The following is a 21,262-nucleotide window of genomic DNA, read 5'->3' as shown; positions in this document are numbered from 1 at the left end:
AGATGACGAGGAGAAGGAGCTGACAGCGCGGCAGAGAGAGAGAGAGGACACCGCAGGCCTAAATGAAAACATAGATGGTTTTGATTCGGGACTGCTGAGGTCACTGAAGTCCGTGGAGAGACAGCTGGGATCCGGAGCATCTACGTGGCTAACTAAGTTAGCCGGATAAACTTCAGGATAACTTGACATAAGTCAGGCTTTTCGGTTCCACGAAGCAGGTTTGTCTAAATCACTATGGCAACAGATCAAAAATGTTTAACCTGATCCAGTGCAGGTTTAGTTCAGTTAGCTGGATAAACTGGCCACTCCCTCACAAAAAAATGCCAGCTCCCTTCCTCACAGATCCCATTATACCATTCTGAATTATGTTTTTGTGCTTCGTTTTTCTAGAGGGGGCTTTGTAAAATGTAAAATAATAGACCTAAAATGCTAATAATAAAATAATATTCAGCCTATGGATTTACTTTGTCCTAAATAATGCACGTCATAGCTATGGGGCGCTCGCGAGTCGCGACACACACTATGTGGTTATTTTAACTCATTCTACGCCAGCCATGAGAAAAGTCGGGTTAACTCGCCAACCGCTCAGCGCCAATCACGAGAAAACTCGGGTTTTAATCGTTATTTCTTTTATTAGCTATATCCATTCATTTTCATCCATCCAGCCTGATGTTATCATTGGGAATGGGTCTGAGCTCGCAAAAGGGCAAATACCACCACCTACGCCTTCCAGCTGGTATTGCACTCCATTGGGAATGGTGTAGTTTATTTTCTGGGACGATCCGAGCCGTGCGGGAGGGGTTTAGGTGCTCAGGCGAGGTAGGCCTTTGCAACGATGGTATGGAACAGTAACCCCGCCCGCCCGTTCATGTGTAACGGTCGGTGATGTGGGACGGACCTCCACGAGCAGTATTTGGAATGGTGATCAGATAATTGGATTCTTTCTTTTGCATTACATCAGAGACAAGGTAAGAACACTATATATAAATTTGATCTGATATTTCTTTCTACCGCGATCGACGCTGTCTCTGTGTGTGTGTGTGGCTGTGTGCCGTTGGGTGCAGGAGGTGGGGGGGGGGGGGGGCGCCGCGGTCCAGGGCTATTTTCATTCTTGCATGAGGAAGGATAATAATGATGATCTAGAGGCGGTTAGGTGGTCGAGCGGAGATTGCGTTCGTCACCAGCCCCGGAGCTGTGAGCTTGGTTCGCCTGTTCGAATCCAGCTCACAGCTCCGGGGTTGTCACCAGCTTGGCTGGCCGTCTGCACTGATACAATTGGCTGTATCAGAGGGTGGGAGAAGCTGGCGGGGTGGGTCCGGGTCGTTGTAAACAGCGACTCCTACAGTTCGGTCGGGGCGCCTGCTAAGCGCGGATTGGACGTGAGGGGGATAGTGTGGTCCTCCCACACGCGACGCCCTCTCAATGAGAATCCGCGCTGCCAGGTGAAAAGAAGCGGTGATTGGCTGGACGTGTGTCGGAGGAAGCACGTGGTAGCCTCCACTCTCCCAAATGATCTGACTGTGGGGGGTAAAGCGCAGCGACCAGGAAGGGACTGGGAATTGGCATACGACTAACATTGGGATGGGAGAAAATCGGAGGAAAATGGAGGGGGAAAAAGACCAATAAAAAAAAAATAATGATGATCTAGCGTTGATTTCAGGAAGATTCGATAATCAGGCGAAAAATGACAACGTGTTTGGTGTATTCCACTAAAGGGCTATTATCGCGTATTTTCCTGGAATTACACAGAAGCACCCAAACTATATTCATATTCAAAGCGGTATAAAACGGAAATGTACCGATGAAAAAACAATCTGTTTCATGGATGTTGACTGGAAGCAACTCACTGACAACTGACAGGTGTATTAGACCCATAGAGATAATATAAGATATATTTTAAGCACTCGCAAGTGAACAAAGCGCCCCATTGACTTACAGCGCTGGCGTAATAACGCCCTCTGGCGCATTAAGCGATGGCGCAGAATGAGTTAATAACGGAGCATTGCAAATGTGAATCCCGCAGGGATATTTTTAATGAATGAAACTTGGATCCTATCGGGTGTGTGGGAGCAGGGAGGTGTAGGTCATTTTGTCAATGGTGGTGGTGGGTGTGTCTGTCTGGAGGTGTGGGAAGAAGGGTAATTAATATCACCTGTGTCTGGGAACCACTCAGTGTTTGTTTGTTACAGAGAGAGGGTGAGGCAGGGTGCCTATATTTCTGTTGCCCGCACTACGGTACTCAATATATCATCTGCAAGAGCATGTAACCAAAGGTAGAAAATAAAGAACCTTGCACTGCAGCTACGGACTCATGCTCATTCATTGGACTCGCGTGTCGGACAGATCTCCCTGCCCAAGCCCTCTCAGCGGCCTTTTACTTGTCACATTGAAATAGTCGCGTTACATTGTCAACAGAAAGGCTATGGATCCCATAATAGCGCTTCACTGGACTTGCGCATAGAACGATGGACCACTCAGCCACGTTGGATGTAAACCGTGAGTAAAGGAAAACACACAACGGAATGAATGACAGCACGGCAGCGCACGGCAGCGCAACAGGTCAGTCATTCATACTGTGTTTACGGAATGAAGTGGATCGCTCGTTTACGCACATCAAGTGGCGGACGTGGATAATGGATTATTGACGCATTTATTTCTGTTGCTCGACTACTCAGTCAATATTTGATTGCTTTCATGAATGGAAAGTAGCGAAGCTGGATGTCAACATGAGCAAATCAAATGTCGGGGAATTAAATGCTGGTTCAGATGCACGTGAATTAAATGCTGGTTCAGATGCACGTGAATTAAATGCAGGTTCAAATGTAATTGGAGCTGATGATGCAGTTGTTAAAAGAAAACGGAAATTCACTGAAAAGGCCTTGGTGAATGAAATTGATAAACGTCAGACAGCCCGCCATGCAAAAGTGAATAAAATAAAGGGTGTCATCACTGCTTTGAAGGAGCTCATGGTGAATGATGATAATGCTTTACAGGTTCAAACTCAGCTGGCTATTTTGATACAGTTGCATGACGACACAATTTCACTGCATAATTCACTCATGACTTTGGTATCTCAGGAGGAGCAGCATAAACAAAATGCATGGTTTGCAAGCATCAACCAATATAACAAAGGATTTATAGAGGATGTGGAACAATGGCTCTCTGAAAATGACAGACTGGCCTCAAAACATGCAACAAGGGACATGGAGACTCATGACGAGGAGTCTAAAGATCCTCCAGGCTTGGGGTTGGATGAGCTACAGCTTAACAAAATGTCCTCAGACATGGAGCAGGATGTCTTGTCTGAAAAAATACATGATGGAATTCTGTCAAGTGACAGCATCTCAAATGTTGGAAAAAGAGGACATGGTTCACAATCTAGGTCCTCCATGATTTCAAGGGCCTCTACGTCTTCCAGTGTCAAAGCAGAAGCCAAAATGGCTGCTCTCCTTACGCGTCAACGGTTGCTTAAGCACAAACAGGATCTGGATCAGCAGGAGGAGGAAATAAGGAAAAGGAAAGAGCAATTTGAACTTGAAGTGGAGATAGCAGCCTCACAGGCTATGATGGATGTATTCAGAACCTCAAGAAGCAATGTGAGTGGGAACACATCTAAAAAACCTGAGGATAAACGCTGTTTCCATTTGAGCAGCATGGAGAGAGGAGCCCATGCTGTTCTCAATATTGATGTGGATTCATTTGTGCCTCGTGGCCGAGGAGGAGTTGATCATATACTCGCATCCAATTCTCATTCCACTAGGCCAAATGAAAGAGAAAATATTGTGGATGTTGGATCTCGAATAGTCCACCAGAGACCACCCAGGCTGCTTGGGATGTACAACAACTTGCAATGGGCCTGGTCTACAAGATACACTACACGACCAAGGTACCCATGTACATGACAAAATACTTCCCAAAGGTCAGTGAATACCACGATCACAACACCAGAGGGAGCTCCACAAATCATGTTAAACCCAGATTCGGCTCAAACAAGGGACTAAACACGTTTTGCAATTATGCCACATCAATGTGGAACGCCCTACCCAAAGCTGTAAAGGAATGTGAATCACTACCCACTTTCAAAAACACTCTCAAAAAACACCTAAGGGAGACTGCAACTCGAAACTGGCCCCTGTAAATGTCCGAACACAACCCCCTCCAATGTACAGTAAACTACCAAGTATGGGCTTGTCAATAATCCAATGTACAGTGTTGTTTGTACAGTTGTACAGTGTCCCCCACCCCCCACTCCTACCCAACCCCCCCCCCCCACTCCTACCCAACCCCCCCCCCCCCCCACCCACCCAACCACCTCCAATGTACAGTCCCCCCCCACCCCCACCTACCCAATCCAATGTACAGTTTCTACGCCTAATGTATATACTCTTTTCTTTCTGGACTCTTTTTGTATCACAAACAGTACTGTAATTGCAAATCTGGTATGTCATAAATGTATAGATGTAGCAGTACTGTCTATCTGTATGTCATGTATGTCATATATGTTACGATGAATTGAAAATGGGGGACCCTGATGTAAACAAGACGAAAGTCTTTCTCTGGTCTGCATCCCCTTAACAATTGTATGTATTGAGCTGTACTGTACTGTACCCATTCTGCAATCTGTTAATAAAGTTTTCATTCATTCATTCCTAATATGACGACTGGTGTCTCAACACCTCAGTTTGAGGCTGGTACACATGCTCATGTGCCAATCACAGATGAAAGTAATAACTTGTTGTCCATAATGGCAAGACAAAACGAAATCACAGCTATGCTGGTGCAACAGCAGAATGTCTCGTCTTTGCCAAACAGAGAGATCCAAGTGTTTGAGGGAGATCCTCTTCAGTACCATGCTTTTATGAGAACCTTTGAGTACAACATTGAAGAAAGGACAAGTGATGTAAGAGACTGTCTGCACTTCTTGGCACAGTACACCAGGGGGCAACCACGGGAGCTAGTTAAAAGCTGTCAACAAATGTCTGCAGACAGAGGATATTACAAGGCAAAGGCTTTGTTGGAGGAACACTTTGGAAATGAGCAAAAGATTGCTGCAGCTTATTTGGACAAGGCCCTCTCTTGGCCAACGGTTAAGGTAGAAGATGTCAAAGCACTACAAACTTATGGTCTCTTTTTGAGAGGATGTTGTAACGCAATGGAGTACATACAGTACATGTCTGAGCTCAACATGCCTGCAAACATGATGACAGTAATAAAAAAGTTACCGTACAAGCTAAGAGACAAATGGAGGACGGTGGCTTGTGATATTCAAGAGAGACGTCATAATAGAGCTACTTTTCCTGACATTGTGGATTTCATTGAGCGCCAGGTGAAAATTATATCTGATCCTGTATTTGGTAATATACAGGATATTCCAACCACAGTGCGAAGCAATGACTGCAGCAAAAACAGCCAACAGCGTCAATACAACAGAGGAAGTAGTTTTGCAACTACAGTCACTTCTGTGGAGGGAAAGGACTATATGCAAAAGGAAGGAGGCTCACTGGATGAAAAGACCTGCCTGTGTTGTGAGGGTGAACATGTACTGGAGTTGTGCCCGCTACTAGAAAAGAGGGCACATGAGGACAAGATTGCCTTCCTGAGAGAGCACAGAATCTGTTTTGGCTGTTTGTGCAGAGGGCACATAAGTAAGGACTGCAGGAGGCGACTGTCATGTAAAGTATGTGGATACAGACATCCTAGCATGCTTCACATTTACCCGAAGGACAAGGAGGCAGAGGGAAAAAGGACAGTGGCAGCTGATACTGACACGGCAGTGGGCAGTGCTCTGATAGCGGTGCAAACTAGTGGTCTCACTGGGGCCGGTGAGCAGGACTGCAAACTCCCCATAGTGCCAGTCAAGGTCAAGTCTAAAAAGGGCCATACCATTGTGGAAACCTATGCTTTTTTGGACCAAGGAAGCTCAGGATCATTCTGCACAACAAACCTGATGAATAAACTGAATATCTCAGGAAGAGCAACTGAAATTCTCCTACATACTATGGGCCAGGAAAAGGTTGTGGGATGTTGCATTGTGTCAGACTTGGAGATAGCGGGCTTGGACAGTGGCCTCTACTATGACTTGCCAGACGTCTTCACACAGAAGAAAATGCCTGTCAGCAGGAGCAATATACCACGGCAGCAAGATTTGTGCAGATGGCCATACTTGCATGGTGTACATCTACCTGAAATTGATGGAGACATTGAACTTTTGATTGGCTTGAACGTACCTAGAGCTCTGGAGCCAGTAAAGGTAATTCCAAGTGAAAATGGAGGGCCGTATGCTGTTCAGACCAGGTTGGGATGGACTGTTAATGGGTCATTGTCTGGAGGGGCAGACCGTGAACAACCTAGTGTTACTGCTAACCATATCTCAGTCGTGAAATTGGATGAACTGTGGGAGCAGCAGTTTCAAATTGACTTCCCTCAGTGCAGCCATGACAAACAGCTGGGTCCATCAAGAGAGGATCGACAGTTAATGGAAATGGTTGAAAACACTGTTAAGCTTGTGGAGGGTGAATACACCATTGATTTACCTCTAAAGAACGGGGATGTGTGCATGTCTGACATTGTGAAGCCTAAGACAGGTGGGGCGGCGTGGCTCAGGGGTAGAGCGGGGCGTCCAATGATCGAAGGGTTGGTGGTTCGAATCCCGCTCAAGCCCATGTGCATCCCATTGCCGTTGTGTCCTTGGGCAAGACACTTAACCTACTTGCCTCGTATGAATGTGTATGCATGTGAATGAATGTTGGTGGTGGTCGGAGGGGCCGTAGGCGTTGATTATTCGCCACGCTTCCGCGAGTCTGCCTCAGGGCAGCTCTGGCTGCAATTGTAGCTTACCACCACCGGTATGACTGTGTATGAACGAATAATGGACTCTGTGAAGCGCTCTGAGTCAGAGCAACAGTCAGTCAGAGAAGAGCGCTATATAAATCCAATCCATTATTATTATTAAGACGGAGAGACAAGGGAACAGGGAACAGGGAATGGAAGAGGCAAATAAAGTGAAGATCCTTATGGAGCCTTATTCCAATCACATTCGAAAGCAACGGAAAGAGATCAAAGCTAATATGGAAGAAAACAAGATGAAGGAGAAACAAGACCTAAGTAAAGGTCAAAGCACCCCGACCCTGGAACAAGCTGGAGTGGAACACATCAAAATGGAGATATATCTTCAAAGGGAGAAGATGCTATCCGTCTTAGAGGACATGAAGAAAGAGAGTAACGCTATGGTTGAGGAAAAGGAAAGGCTGGACATGATCAAGTCGGAACTGCAAAAGGAGTCATACAACAACGATAATGTCCTCTGTGAGATAAGAAGAGAGAAGGAGGACCTGAGGGAATTGTCTGTCAAGGTTCAAAATGATCTGCAGAACAGCATCAGCATTGCAATGAGAGAAAAACAACATCTAAAGAGAATGAAACCTGACACAGTGTCAATGACGGAAGACATGATTGATTGAATTGAATTGATTGATTGATTGATTGAAAACTTTATTAACAGATTGCAGAATGGGTACAATACAGTACAGCTCAATACACACAATTGTTAAGGGGATGCAGACCAGAGAAAGACTTTCGTCTTGTTTACATCAGGGTCCCCCATTTTCAATTCATCAGGACATATATGACATACATGACATACAGATAGTCAGTACTGCTACATCTATACATTTATGACATACCAGATTTGCAAATACAGTACTGTTTGTGATACAGAAGGAGTCAAGAAAAGGGAGTATATACATTTGACGTAGAAACTGTACATTGGAGGAGGTTGGGTGGGGGGGGTTGGGTACACTGGGATATTGACAACCATACTGGGTAATTTACATTGGAGGTGGTTGGGGGGGGGGGGGCACACTGTATAAACAAGCAAAACTGTACATTGAGGGGGGGGGGGGGAGACTCTGTACAAACAAACAAAATTGTACATTGGACTATTGACAAAACCATACTAGGTAAATGACTGTACATTGGAGGGGGTTGGGTTAGGATATTTACAGGGGCCAGTGTTGAATTGCAGTCTCCCGTAGGTGTCTCTTGAGAGAGGTTTTGAAAGTGGGTAGTGATCCACATTCCTTTACAGCTTTGGGTAGGGCGTTCCACATTGATGTGGCATAATTGCGAAACGTGTTTAGTCCCTTATTTGAGCCGAATCTGGGTTTAACATGATTTGTGGAGCTCCCTCTGGTGTTGTGATCGTGGTATTCACTGACCTTTGGGAAGTATTTTGCCATGTACATGGGTACCTTGGTCGTGTAGTGTATCTTGTAGACCAGGCCCATTGCAAGTTGCTGTACTCTGTCATCTACTCTAAGCCATCCTAGGTTGTCAAAGTGGGCAGGGGTGAGGTGGGTTCTAGGAGTAAGGTCAAGCAGTAGTCTGACCAGTTTGTTTTGAGATGTTTGTAATTTTGTTTTTAGCGCCTTTGAGGTGCTTTGGTACCATGAGGTGCAAGCATAGTCGTAGTACCCCTGAATGAGTGCTCCTGCCAGAGTCTTCAGGGTATTCTTGTTTACCAGAGAGGAGATCCGGTACAAGAATCGAGTTCGTTGGTTGACTTTTTTTATTACATTGGATGCCATTTTGTCACAGGAGAGATTAGCCTCTAGGATGGAACCCAGGTAGGTAATTTCATCTTTCCTTGTGACAATATTGTCACCCACTGTAACTGAGAAGCCGTCGGTCTTGCTGAGTTTGTTATTTGAACCGAAGAGAATGGACTCTGTTTTGCCCATGTGTAATGATAGTTTGTTATCAGCGAGCCATATGCAGATTCTGCCTAGTTCCGAGCTGAGGGTTTTTTCAACCTGTAACTTGTTCTTGTCAGAGACCAGCAGGGCTGAGTCGTCCGCAAACAGGAACAAGTTGCAGTCACAAGCTGACGACATGTCATTTGCATAAATTAGGAACAGTAGCGGTCCTAGTATGCTTCCTTGTGGAACACCACAGCTCACTGTGAGAGGGGGGGATAGGGTACCGTTTACCTCCACCATCTGTTCCCTCCCCTCAAGGTAGGATTGCATCCAGCTCACTGATAGACTATCAAAACCAATTGCTTTTAGCTTGTCAATCAGAATGGAGTGATTGACCGTGTCAAAGGCCTTTTGTAGGTCCAGCATGACCATGCCGCAGTATTTGCCTGCGTCCACCTCTTGTTTGATGTGGTCATTCAAATAGAGAAGGCATGTGTCAGTGGAGTGGGATGTTCTGAAGCCAGATTGGAATTCGTAGATCAGATTTTTTTCCGCTAGGTACTTTTCGACCTGTTCGTAGACTATTTTTTCCATGACTTTCGAGATGGAGGTGAGAATAGAAACAGGGCGGTAGTTGCCTGGGTCTAATTTGCTGCCCTTTTTGTGCAGAGGGGTCACCCTCGCAATTTTGAAGAATGAACGGAAGCAAAAGCTCATGGGGAAGAAACAACAATTTGAAAAGATCAAGAAGGACTTGGAACGAGAAAAAGAAGAACTTGATAGAATGAACAGGATGACAAGTGAAGAGACACTCGAATTAGAGTTCATAAAGTCTAACACCCAGAAACAACTTGGCATAATAAAACAGGAGGAAAAGGATTTGGAAAAGGACAGGAATGTCAGAAGTGGAACAGAATCGAGCGCAACTTCATGTCTGGAGACATCGTACGCATCATGGACGACTCTGCACCCTGCAACTCTTGGATCATGGGGAGAGTTGTTGAGGCTATTTGAGATAAGAGAGGACTCGTTCAACAAGTGAAGATCAAGACCAGGACAAGCTGTATGGACAGGCCTGTCACAAAGATTTATCTCCTTCAAGAGGCTGACCAGACCTGACCTGACCTGACCTGACTTGACTTTGGACGTGACGTTCAGTGTGGTAGTACTAATATCACACTGTCTAGGCTTAGAAAGTTCTAGGATCTCTGGCCTAGGGACACTTGACATATTCAACGGCATTGACATTGAACTTTTTTCTTGTCTTTAAGAACAAAAGACATTGGACCGTTCATCTTGGTTGTGGTTTGTTTGCACGTGTTACACATTGGGTTTTCTGCTGTAATTATTATGTAGTAATAATTAGGGGTCGGTTTGTGGGAGCAGGGAGGTGTAGGTCATTTTGTCAATGGTGGTGGTGGGTGTGTCTGTCTGGAGGTGTGGGAAGAAGGGTAATTAATATCACCTGTGTCTGGGAACCACTCAGTGTTTGTTTGTTACAGAGAGACGGTGAGGCAGGGTGCCTATATTTCTGTTGCCCGCACTACGGTACTCAATATATCATCTGCAAGAGCATGTAACCAAAGGTAGAAAATAAAGAACCTTGCACTGCAGCTACGGACTCATGCTCATTCATTGGCCTCGCGTGTCGGACAGATCTCCCTGCCCAAGCCCTCTCAGCGGCCTTTTACTTGTCACATTGAAATAGTCGCGTTACAGGGTGTTTGGCTCTGATTCGTTTCATATTCTCCGCTGTGGATGTATTTGCTTAACCGGAGCGCCCGGATTGTGTTTCATTCAAGCATAAATTGAAGCATCTTTATGCGTGGATTGTGGATGTGAATTACGAGGAATCTGAATCTGTGGATTGTTGAATTGTATCACTGTCACTCACACGTTATTGTGATATTGTAACTGGGATTAAAATGTCTGAGGAGATGCGCTGTTTGACGGACTTGATGACGTGGACGTGACTTGAGAAAAGTGAATGAGCAATTGCAAGCCTTTGACATTTTGTAGAATGAATTTGAGAAAATGCATTTATCTGTTCAAGCACTGTTATCTGATGATGAACAAGAGGGTGATGAACCAAATGTTAATCAATTCAATGCATGTATGGATGATGTCCGAAACAGATTAAAACCTGATTAATAGTGAAACTGTTAATAGCCTCCAAGCCTCTCTGACACCGTTATTTCAGGGGTCACGCCTTGAAAACATTGGGAACCATGTATTTATATAGTACATGATACCTAAGCGCATACAGTACAGATATCCTCATAAGTATCTATTAATTCGTATCAATTAGATACTCTTTTGGCCTGTTTTTATCTACTTATTCTGAAAGAGTTGAACTATTTATTTTCGCTAGCAAGATCTCATTCGATTATTGATTCCACTAAGCCTACTGCCAGCAGGCACATTTAAAGAAATATAATCTGATCGATTGGGGTAATGAGGGACTTAAAATTAGCCTATAGATATGCATTTAACTTGTCGGCGAGGCTATTGAGCCGTACTGTATTGTATCCATTCTGCAATCTGTTAATAAAGTTTTCAATCAATCAATCAATGCCGTTAGAAAATCAGGATTTCGGCGATCGACATCTGCTGCCTTTTCAGGTGAGGCGGCTGCGCGCAATTATCCTGAGTACTCAAGTCTGGTTCGAATTAACGAGTGTTTCCGACCTAATCAGCCTTCGAGGAACAGGGATAGTCGGGTTTCAATCATCAGGTTAATTGAATCTGGCTAATGGGACTTTTGATTGACTTAGTTGAACCAGGTATGGGGAATAGGGCCCTGGCCAAAATGGCAGCAAAACAAAAACAAACATACAAGACACAAACACAGACAAAAACATAAAAGGCAAAGTGGGGCAAGGGGATACATTTGAGGTGCAGCAAACAAGATTGAATGGGATTGGGGGAGATTGGAGGGTAAGGTAAAAAAGGTAGGGTAGAAAGAGGAGGGAAGGTGAGGCTTTGCAGGAGGTTGCTGGGGAGAGAAGGCCAAGTTAATGAATATAAATATAACACCACATTATACAGTGAAGCATCGAAATGCTCCCATCTCATTCTTTAAAATGTCCGTAATTTGAACTTAAAAATCAGATATGGTAATGAGGGCCTGCAGTTTCAGAGGTTTGCCCCCCGGACCCCGGTTCTAAATGGGAACCGGTACCTAAATTAGAAAAAAACTGAGTATTAATAAGCTCCGACGTTATCGGTACTGCTATCGATACTCGAGAAATTATTATTATTATGAGTTTATTTTCGAGGAATTTAAACGTTGCGAACTATCTCTCCTCTCAAGCCATTACACACACTTGTCGCGAGCCGCTCACACTCACACATACACGGGTAGGGAGGTGCCTGTCCGTGGCTAGCTACGTTAGCTACAGAGCTAATAGAGTGTACCATCCAGCAACACTGAAACTGACTAACGTTAACGTTATGCCGAGTTCATCATTCATACTACACTACACGTATGAACCCGACATAGCGTTAATGTTACTCCGTTTCCATGAAGTGTTTAATTAGCAGCAATCTGTTCTGTTGTTAAATGTAACGTTAACGTGGCTAGCTACGTTATCTACGGAGCTAATAGAGTGTACCATCCAGCAACACTGAAACTGACTAACGTTAACGTTATGCCGAGTTCATCATTCATACTACACTACACGTATGAACTCGACATAGCGTTAACGTTACTCCGTTTCCATGAAGTGTTTAATTAGTAGCAATCTGTTCTGTTGTTGAACATTTAACGTTAAGGTAGGTATCCAACGCACTTCCGGCGAGGACAGGAAGCCGTCATGAAATCGTTGTAGTCATTTTTTTGTCTTATTAACTAAAAGATTTTAACAAAATAAAAAGCAGCAGCACTATTGCATAACTGAGTCATGTTTGCTATGTATTTCTTTCTTTAGGGGAGTAGGACATTTGTTTTACAGTTTTAGCATGATGTTTTATAGATGGTCAGGTTAAACACAGGTTTTAGTTTTTTAAGAGGGGGGGTTTGATTTGATTGAAGAAGTTTATTTCAAATATGCAACACAACAAACAAATATCAAGTACAGATATAGCCTTAAGCCGTTCAAATAATAAATTGTAAAAAATAAAATTTATTTAAATATATTTAAATCAAAGGTGGGCATAGATTCATTTTTTTAATCTAGATTAATATTTTTTTTTTGATCAATTTTTTTTATTATTAATTACATGAAACAGGACAACACAATAACCACAGTAACAAAAAACATAACTTCACAGGAGAATAACAAACAATAATAATACAGAATAATAAATTATAAAGACAAAAAGAAAAAGAAACAGCGTCCAACCTATCAAATATAGATGGCTACTTCAATAACAAAAAGGGTCTTCAAAACATGGCAACCTTTCCCCACCTTTACAAAGTGGAGTGACTTAAAAGATTGTTTATGAGAGTGTTGCCGCAGATTTACTGTAGATAGCCTAGGTCCCTTACACATGTTCAAGACTGCCAAACTCGCAGAAGGTAAAGTGTAAGAAGAAAGAAATTCTTCCTCCAAGTTGGTTGACAGGTCAATCAGTCTGCCAATATTAGTCCCTTGGGGAGATGGCATGTGAATTGACATATAGCGCAGAATAGCTAAATACCAACCCCCCCTAAAATCCCCCCAGTCAAAGTTAAGAAGGACAAGACAAAAACCAAGACAGACAAGACATTTCCTCCTCCCCCTCCCCAGAGACCGCCGGACCCCCCCCGATCAAGCGCCCCAACCCCGCTCAGCCGCACACTGCAGTCTTTACCTTCTCAGCTGCTGCGAACCACAGGTCAATTCCAGCCTGCCCTACCCCGATCACCCGGGCCGTGGATATCTCAAGATAAATCACATCCAATAGAGTTAGGGACCAGTTAATCATTGTAAGCTTCTCAGGCTCCTTCCATCTCATTGCTATTAGCTTCTTCGCTGCTGTGACGCCCGCTAGGACAACCCTTTTCAGTTGTACGGACGCGGGTAGTGTCGTTATATCGTTCAGGAGTAGCGTAACAGCTGTGAATGGGATAGTTAAGCCACACAGATCTGAAAGTTTGTCCGTTATTGACCTCCAGAAGCGGGCCACTGGTGGGCAATCCCAATACATATGCATATAAGTGCCAGTGGCCTTTTGAGAGCACAAAGTGCACCGAGAGTCGGTTATCAGTCCCATAGCATATAGCTTCCTAGGTGTAAGATAGGTCCTATGAATATAATTAAAATTAATTTGCTGGTGATTGGGGTTGCGGGAAGATAATGCCACATTTGCCCAAACATCATCCCAGTCAAACTCGGGGTCCAACTCCGGGATATCCACACGCCAGATTGTATCCAATGATAAATTTTTATACGTGGATTGAATTAAGAGCGTATAAAAGTCGGAGACAAACCCTCTGGATGTCGTCCTGTCCACTATGAGCCTGAGGAAGGGGTGTGGGTGCAAGGCTTGAGCCCACGGTACGCCATGCGCCCTCAGTGCTGACCTTAGTTGAAGGTAAAGAAAGAAGGACTTGCCGGGAAGATCATAAAATTCTCTTAAGTCCTGAAACGCACGGAGGCCGTTCTTATCATAAATATCCTCCAGAGTATGCACTCCCCTCCTTTGCCATTGAGGAATATTAACCGGCTTGTGTCCTACAAGTAATTGCTGGTTATTAAAAATTGGAGAGTCCAGGTGCCATGGGCATTTAACCCCACACGACCTCTGTACATTACGCCACGTTTGGATCACGTGAGTTATGATCGGTCCATACCTCAGCCGGCATTTCGAAATAGAGACAGTGGAGTACACTACATCCTGCAATCTTAGCGGAGATACCGCCGCCGCTTCTAAGGAGCGCCACGATACAGCCTCTATAGGGTCTAGCCAGCACATCAGAGGTCTCAGTGAAAAGGACCAGAAATAAAGTTTAAAATCAGGGATTGCGAGGCCCCCATCTTGTTTTCTACGTTGAGTAGTAGCCCTTTTGATTCTCGGGCGTTTGTTATTCCAGATAAACTTAGATACCATCGATTGTACCTTGCGCCAGTGGTCTATTGGAGGGGGCAGGGGGAGCATTGAGCTAATAAAATTTATCCTAGGCAGGATGTTCATTTTGATTATGGAAGCCCGGGCTTGTAAGGAGTTAGGAAGGGACGACCACCTGTCTAGATCCTGGCGTATTTTATCATAAGTACCCGTGAAGTTGTACTTAGTAGTTTGGTTCAGCGTGGGGAATATCTCTATGCCCAAGTATTTAAAATGTTCTACTATGGGGATATCAGCTGGTAGTCGTACCACCTTGGCCAGTTCATTAAGAGGTAGGCAGGCTGATTTGTTCCAGTTAATCTTAAAGCCTGACAATTTACCAAAGTCGTCGATTATCCTCAATAATTTTGTGGCCGACCGGGAGGGGTCGTCCATGAAAATCAGCAGGTCATCCGCATAGAGAGCAATTTTGTGTGGAGTATTATTGATCATTATGGGGACGATGTCCTCCGATTGCCTAATAAATTGGGCCAAAGGTTCGAGGGAAAGCGCGAACAGTCCCGGGCTCAGAGGACAACCCTGTCTAGAAGATCTGGAGACTGGAAAGAGTGTGGAACAGTTTTTGCCTGTCAGTATCATCGCAGACGGCGAGGCATACAGGACTTTAATCATATGAATAAAACTCTTCCCAAGACCCATGACCTCAAGTACCTTCCACAGGTATGACCACTCAAGTCTGTCAAACGCCTTCATGGCATCCAAAGACAGAACTGTGGATGGAGTTGTATTGTCTTTACTGTTATCGATTACATGCAACAGCCTCCTAAGATTATCTGCAGCCAGACGCCCCGGGATAAAACCAGTTTGATCGCAGTGTACCAATACAGACATAAATCTCTGCAGGCGACGGGCCAGCACCTTGGCAAACACTTTTAAATCGGCCCCGAGAAGACTCAAGGGTCTATAGCTACCACAATCATTGGGATCTTTGTCCTTCTTGAGAAGTAAAGAAATCAACGCCATATTGACATCTCTTGAGAACTCCCCTTGTTCGATAGCGTAATTGATCATATCGAGCATCAATGGACCCAGTTGGTCCCAGAAAGCTAAATACACTTCGGGTGGAATACCATCCCAGCCTGGTGCCTTACCCCTCTGCATTTCAACAATCGTCTCCCTCAATTCCACGAGAGTAATCGGTCTCCCCAGTTCCTTGGCCTCTTCCTCAGAAATGTGGGGTATCTCAAGCCCGCCAATGAACGATTCAAATTTAGAGTCATCAAGATTACCCTCTGAGCTATATAACTGTGAGTAAAACTCTTTAAAAGTGTCATTGATCTTTTTCGAATCAGTAGTGACTGCACCCTGGCTCGTCCTAATCGAGGGGATATCCGAGAAATGATAATTTGAGCGTATTTTCATTGCCAATAGATGGCTAGGTCTGGAGCCGTGAAAATAGTAATTTTGTCTTGTCCTATGTATCAAGAACTCAGACTGTTGTTTAAGTATGGAGTTTATTTCTTTTTTGACTATCTTACGTTGTGTGTTTAGTCGTTCATTATAGTTAGTTTGCAAGGATGCGTATAGGTCCGCATATAATGATTCCAGTCCTTCTAGCTTTTTTGACCGGGATTTTCGCAAATTGGAGGCAAATAGTGTGACATGACCCCTGATAAATCCTTTCAATGCGTTCCACAGGACCCTAGGGTCATCTACTGTGCCAGCGTTGATCTGCAAAAATTCAGCTAGTTTACTCCTGAACTCAGAACAGAAGTCATCGTTCTTTAGCAAGGTCGAATTAAAACGCCATCTGGGAGCTCTTGCGGAGAGCCTGCCAAAGGTTGCCGTAAGGAAAATCCCCTTGTGGTCTGAGAGAGCCAAGGGAACCAATGAGACATCGAAACTATCAAACATATTAGGGGATGCGAATGCATAGTCAATTCGAGAGAAGCTTTTGTGTCTGGCTGACAGGTGAGAGTAATCTTTGAGGGTGGGGTTGGATAAGCGCCAAAGGTCTGTGAGCCCCGTGTCCTTGGCCCACATCCTAAGGGCCTTAGAGGCCCGTTTTTGGTCGCTCGTTTCAGAGGGCCCGGACCTATCCATCTCCGCATCCCAGCACGCATTAAAATCGCCACCCACAATGAGAGCGTATCCATTAAGTTCCAACATATTCTTCGTGATTGTATTATAGAACGCTGAATCAAATGTGTTAGGAGCATACAATGCTATTATAGCCATCTTCCTATGCAAGAATTCAACTTTTGCTATAGTAATCCTTCCCTCCGTGTCCGACCATACATCCAAGACTTTGATATCAAGGTTACGTCTTGTAACTATGACTACTCCTTTCGTCTTATCATCGGCTGAGGATGAGGAGATAACGTGATATTGCCGATTTGCCAGTCTTGACACGTCACCTACCAATAAATGCGTCTCACTAAGGAGAGCAAGGTCAATATTTCTCCTCTTCAATAGCCAAAGGACACTGGCACGCTTGTGTGGGGCGTTAAGACCTCCTGCGTTCCAAATTAAAATATTCAATTTAGCCATGGTCGAGCTCATCTAAATGCGTAGAGAACATACCAGTGCAGCCAGGCTGAGTACAGAGGCGCTGATCCAGGCGGGCCCAGACGGTCAATCCCAGGAGTTCAGAGGAGGAACAATTACACACATATAAGACAACAGTACATAAAACACATAAAAATACCACCCCAGCTACAACCCCCCCTCCTTCTACTCTAAACCCTAACCCACCCGTCCTATTATAAGCCCCCCTATACCCACTCTCCAATCCCCACCCTATGCCCCATCCACTGAGGATGGTCATCTTCCTATCACTTCCCACTAGAGACATGGATCCAATAAGACGCTCCCCACTCCAACCCCCCTCTAGATAAACCCCTGAGTAAACCCCCACTAGTCCAATAAACACAATAATAATAAAAATAAAATTCAATAAAGATATCGGTCGAAAACCACCTGATCCTTGGCCCCAACAAAAGACAACCATAATGGTAAAAATAGCCATTATTAAATAATAACTCCACATCAACCTGCAACCATCTATTTCCGAATCTGCGCTTCAACGTCGCAATGTTATAGCCCAAATGGGTACAGGAAAATTCAAAACAAAATTAAATTAAAGCATCCCAGCCGATAGTCTAAGGCAGGATCGGGTCACAGGTTAATTGTGCAAAATTGTGTGAACAATGTCAATTAAACAATGACAATAATAAGAGAGGGAAAAAAGGGGTTATGGTTAAAGTGCACCCCTGAAGCAGTCCCTCTGATCAGGCACAACGGCTGAAATGACATAACCTATGTAAGAATCGACAATAATAGGAAAAGGAAAAAGAGGGTTATGGCTAAAGTGCAAGCAAAGTTAAACCTGACCCAGCCTGTTATCACATATTTATTAGTGCTGTCAGGCGATTAAAAAAATGTATCTAATTAATTACAGGATTTGTAATTAATTAATCTAATTAATCGCATTTTAATTGCATTACCATTTTATGCCTCATATTCTATATTCTATAATCATATTTCAAATTGCATGTGTCCGGATGGCAGAATTCAGTACTGTATCTACAAAACCTTCCGTTTAATCATCTTCCATCTATTAATTTGCTTAGATTTTTCAGGTCTGGTCAATTTGAGCATGGTGTTATTCACAGTCAAAGATAAAACAAATTTATTGATATTCTCATTTGGTTCATTACAATTTACTCAAAATAAAATGTTCATTCAATCAATCACCGCGCAGATTGATTGATTGAATGAAAATGTTATTAACAGATTGCAGAATGGGTACAATACAGTACGGCTCAATACACACAATTGTTAAGGGAATGCAGACCAGAGTAAGACTTTCGTCTTGTTTACATCAGGGTCCCCCATTTTCAATTCATAATGAATTGTAAGTAAGGGTGCAACTTGCACCGTGCAATCCATTCTTTGTGGATCTAGCCCACAGTATTTCTGACACTGGGAAATTGGCAATATACATTCCCTGAGATTCATAGATGTCCCTAGAATCAGATACCAAGAACATGCAAATGGACCATATTAAAAAAAATCTGTAAATGTGTATTCTACATGCTTATGGAATGAATGAGATACAAAAAAAATATTATAAAAAAAAAAAAAAAAAAAAAACTTTTTTTTGTAATTAATTTTGAGTTAATTTTCATAACGCGATTATTTGCTGTGTAATTAATTAATCTAATTAACGCGATAAACTGACAGCCCCAATATTTATGTATATTCGTTCGAGAGCCAACGTGAACCTTGGCCCTAACATGACAGCTATAATGGAAAAATTTGCCATTATTATATAATTACTCAACATCAACCCTGTGACCATCTACCTCGTAGTCTGCATATTAATGTTGCCACGCTATGGTATAAATGGATAAAGGAAAATTCAAAACAAAATCAAAGCATATCAGCAGTTAGTCTAAGGTAGGATCGAATCACAGTTAAATTGCTCATTCAAATGCCATTAAAACAGCGACAATAATAGGAAAAGGAAAAAGAGGGTTATGGCTAAAGTGCAAGCAAAGCTAAACCTAAGCCAGCCTGTTATCACATATTTTATGTATATTCGGTCGAGAGCCAACGTGAGCCTTGGCCCTAACATGACAGCTATAATGGAAAAATTAGCCATTATCATATAATTACTCAACATCAACCCTGTAACCATCTACCTTGGAGTCTGCATATTAATGTCGCAACGTTATAGCACAAATGGATCACGGAAAATTCTAAACAAAATTAAGGCATATCAGCAGTTAGTCCAAGGTAGAATCGGATCACATTTAAATCGCGCATACAGATGACATAAAAACAGCGACAATAAGAAAAAAAAAAAGGGAAAAGAGGGTTATGGCTAAAGTGCAAGCCATATAACCATATAGCCATAAAGTGCAAGCCATACCCGACCGAACCTGTTATCATATATTGTATATGCATATTCAACCGACCTTGGCTTCTACTATTGGATCCCAAAGCTCAAAACAACCTGGATATAAAAATAAAAGCATACCAGAAGTTAGTTAAGGACCCGATCACTCTTGAATTGTGCAAACCAATGTCACTTTGAACAGCAACAGCAACCAAAATACGTAACCATTAACGGGTCTCGAATGTCTCAGCGCAGACGATAGACGAAGCCCGCTTAGCTAGCCCGAGGCTAGCGCGTAAGCTAGTGATGAATCCGGATAGCACGTTAGCCTATTATGTACATTGTTCAGCTAGCTCGTTAGCTTCCAAAGAGGCGATACACAAGTACGACCATGAGGTCAGCTTTAGCAAGTAACAGAAGTCATTGGGAAGCCCCGCTAGTTGGATGGGCAGTGGGCAGTTAGCATGTCTGGGCATGACAGCAAGTATTTGTGAATAGTCGGCCTAATCAATGTATATAGGCCCAAACCGCGAAGTCACTCACCCGACATAGTTATCAAGCAACAGTCTCGGGTATCCCCGCGAGATATTCCTTCGCTTTAGCCAACGACCAAAATGAACGCTGACCATCGACCTTCTCCAATACAGATAATTTCGCGGGAGCGAATAACGTGGGCCTCAGGCCTAGTTTCCATAGCTTAGTCAGGACCACCTTGTATTCGCCTCTCTGTGCTTGAACCTCCGGCGTAAAGTCTTCGAAAATGGCCACTTTGTGATCGCCAAGCCTCAGATTACCCCTTCTGGTACGAGCCGACCGCATGATGAGTTCTCTCTGCTGAAGCCTGTTCAGCTTGACTATGATGGGCCTCGGCTCTTTGTTCACGCCGGGAGAAAACCTGCCCGCTCTGTAGGCCGACTCACAGACAGGAGGCGAAGGGAGGACGTCCGTCCCTAGTATTTTCTGCAGCAGTTCGGGCATGGTCTCAGAGAGACGGCCTTCACCGCTGGTCTCTGGTACTCCAACAATCCTGACGTTGTGGCGTCTATCCCGGGACTGCATCTCCTCCATTGCCGACTGTAGTTTGTTGACTTCAGCCTGCCTAGCCAGCAGGGCGGATTCGAGACCCGCCATCTTCTCGCACTGTAATGATACCTCCGTCGTTAGCATGGCTAGTTCGTTAGCATTAGCCGATGAGGCAGCGTGAATCGACTCCATCTTGTCTGTCAGCGGGACCACCGCCAGCCGTATTTCTTCTGATATCTCACGACGGAGGTTGACACAAAAATCCGCCAACACTTTCTTCTGTGCTTCAGCGACGCGTGCCTCAGAGTCTGCGTGTAGCTTGGTCATGACCAAGAGCACAGCTTCGCTTATTTCCCCGACACCGGACGACGATGCGGCCAGGCCCGGTGGTGGTGGTTTGCTGGTTGGGGCGCTCATGGCTCTGGTTTTCACCCCCGTCATCGTAGAAAGTCGAAAAAAGGCGATGACAGTATACTAAACACGACGACCTAGCAAACAGATAAAAAACAAATAAAAATAAAATAAAGGCTAATGGGGAAAAACGTATATTCAGCACGGTAGAAGGGAGCTCATGTGAAACACGTCTACTCCATGATCGCTCAGCTCCGCCCCCCTTAATCTAGATTAATCTATCTGCAATCCTGGATTT

The 21,262-nt window shown here is 44.0% G+C and overlaps 1 protein-coding gene across 1 annotated transcript in view; it reads right to left on the bottom strand.

Moving 5' to 3' along the window:
- LOC311223520 (inositol-tetrakisphosphate 1-kinase-like) overlaps nucleotides 1–21,262 on the bottom strand; it is a gene marked incomplete at both ends in the record, with an annotated part of 124,287 nt that overhangs the window by 10,813 nt on the left and 92,212 nt on the right. The gene's annotated exons all lie outside the window — the stretch shown is intronic.

The sequence above is a fragment of the Notolepis coatsorum genome (genome assembly GCF_963971535.1).
Source record: "Notolepis coatsorum genome assembly, chromosome: 1".
NCBI lineage: Eukaryota > Metazoa > Chordata > Actinopteri > Aulopiformes > Paralepididae > Notolepis > Notolepis coatsorum.
Note: the sequence above shows the minus strand (reverse complement) of the source record. Positions and strands in the feature narration are given on the sequence as shown.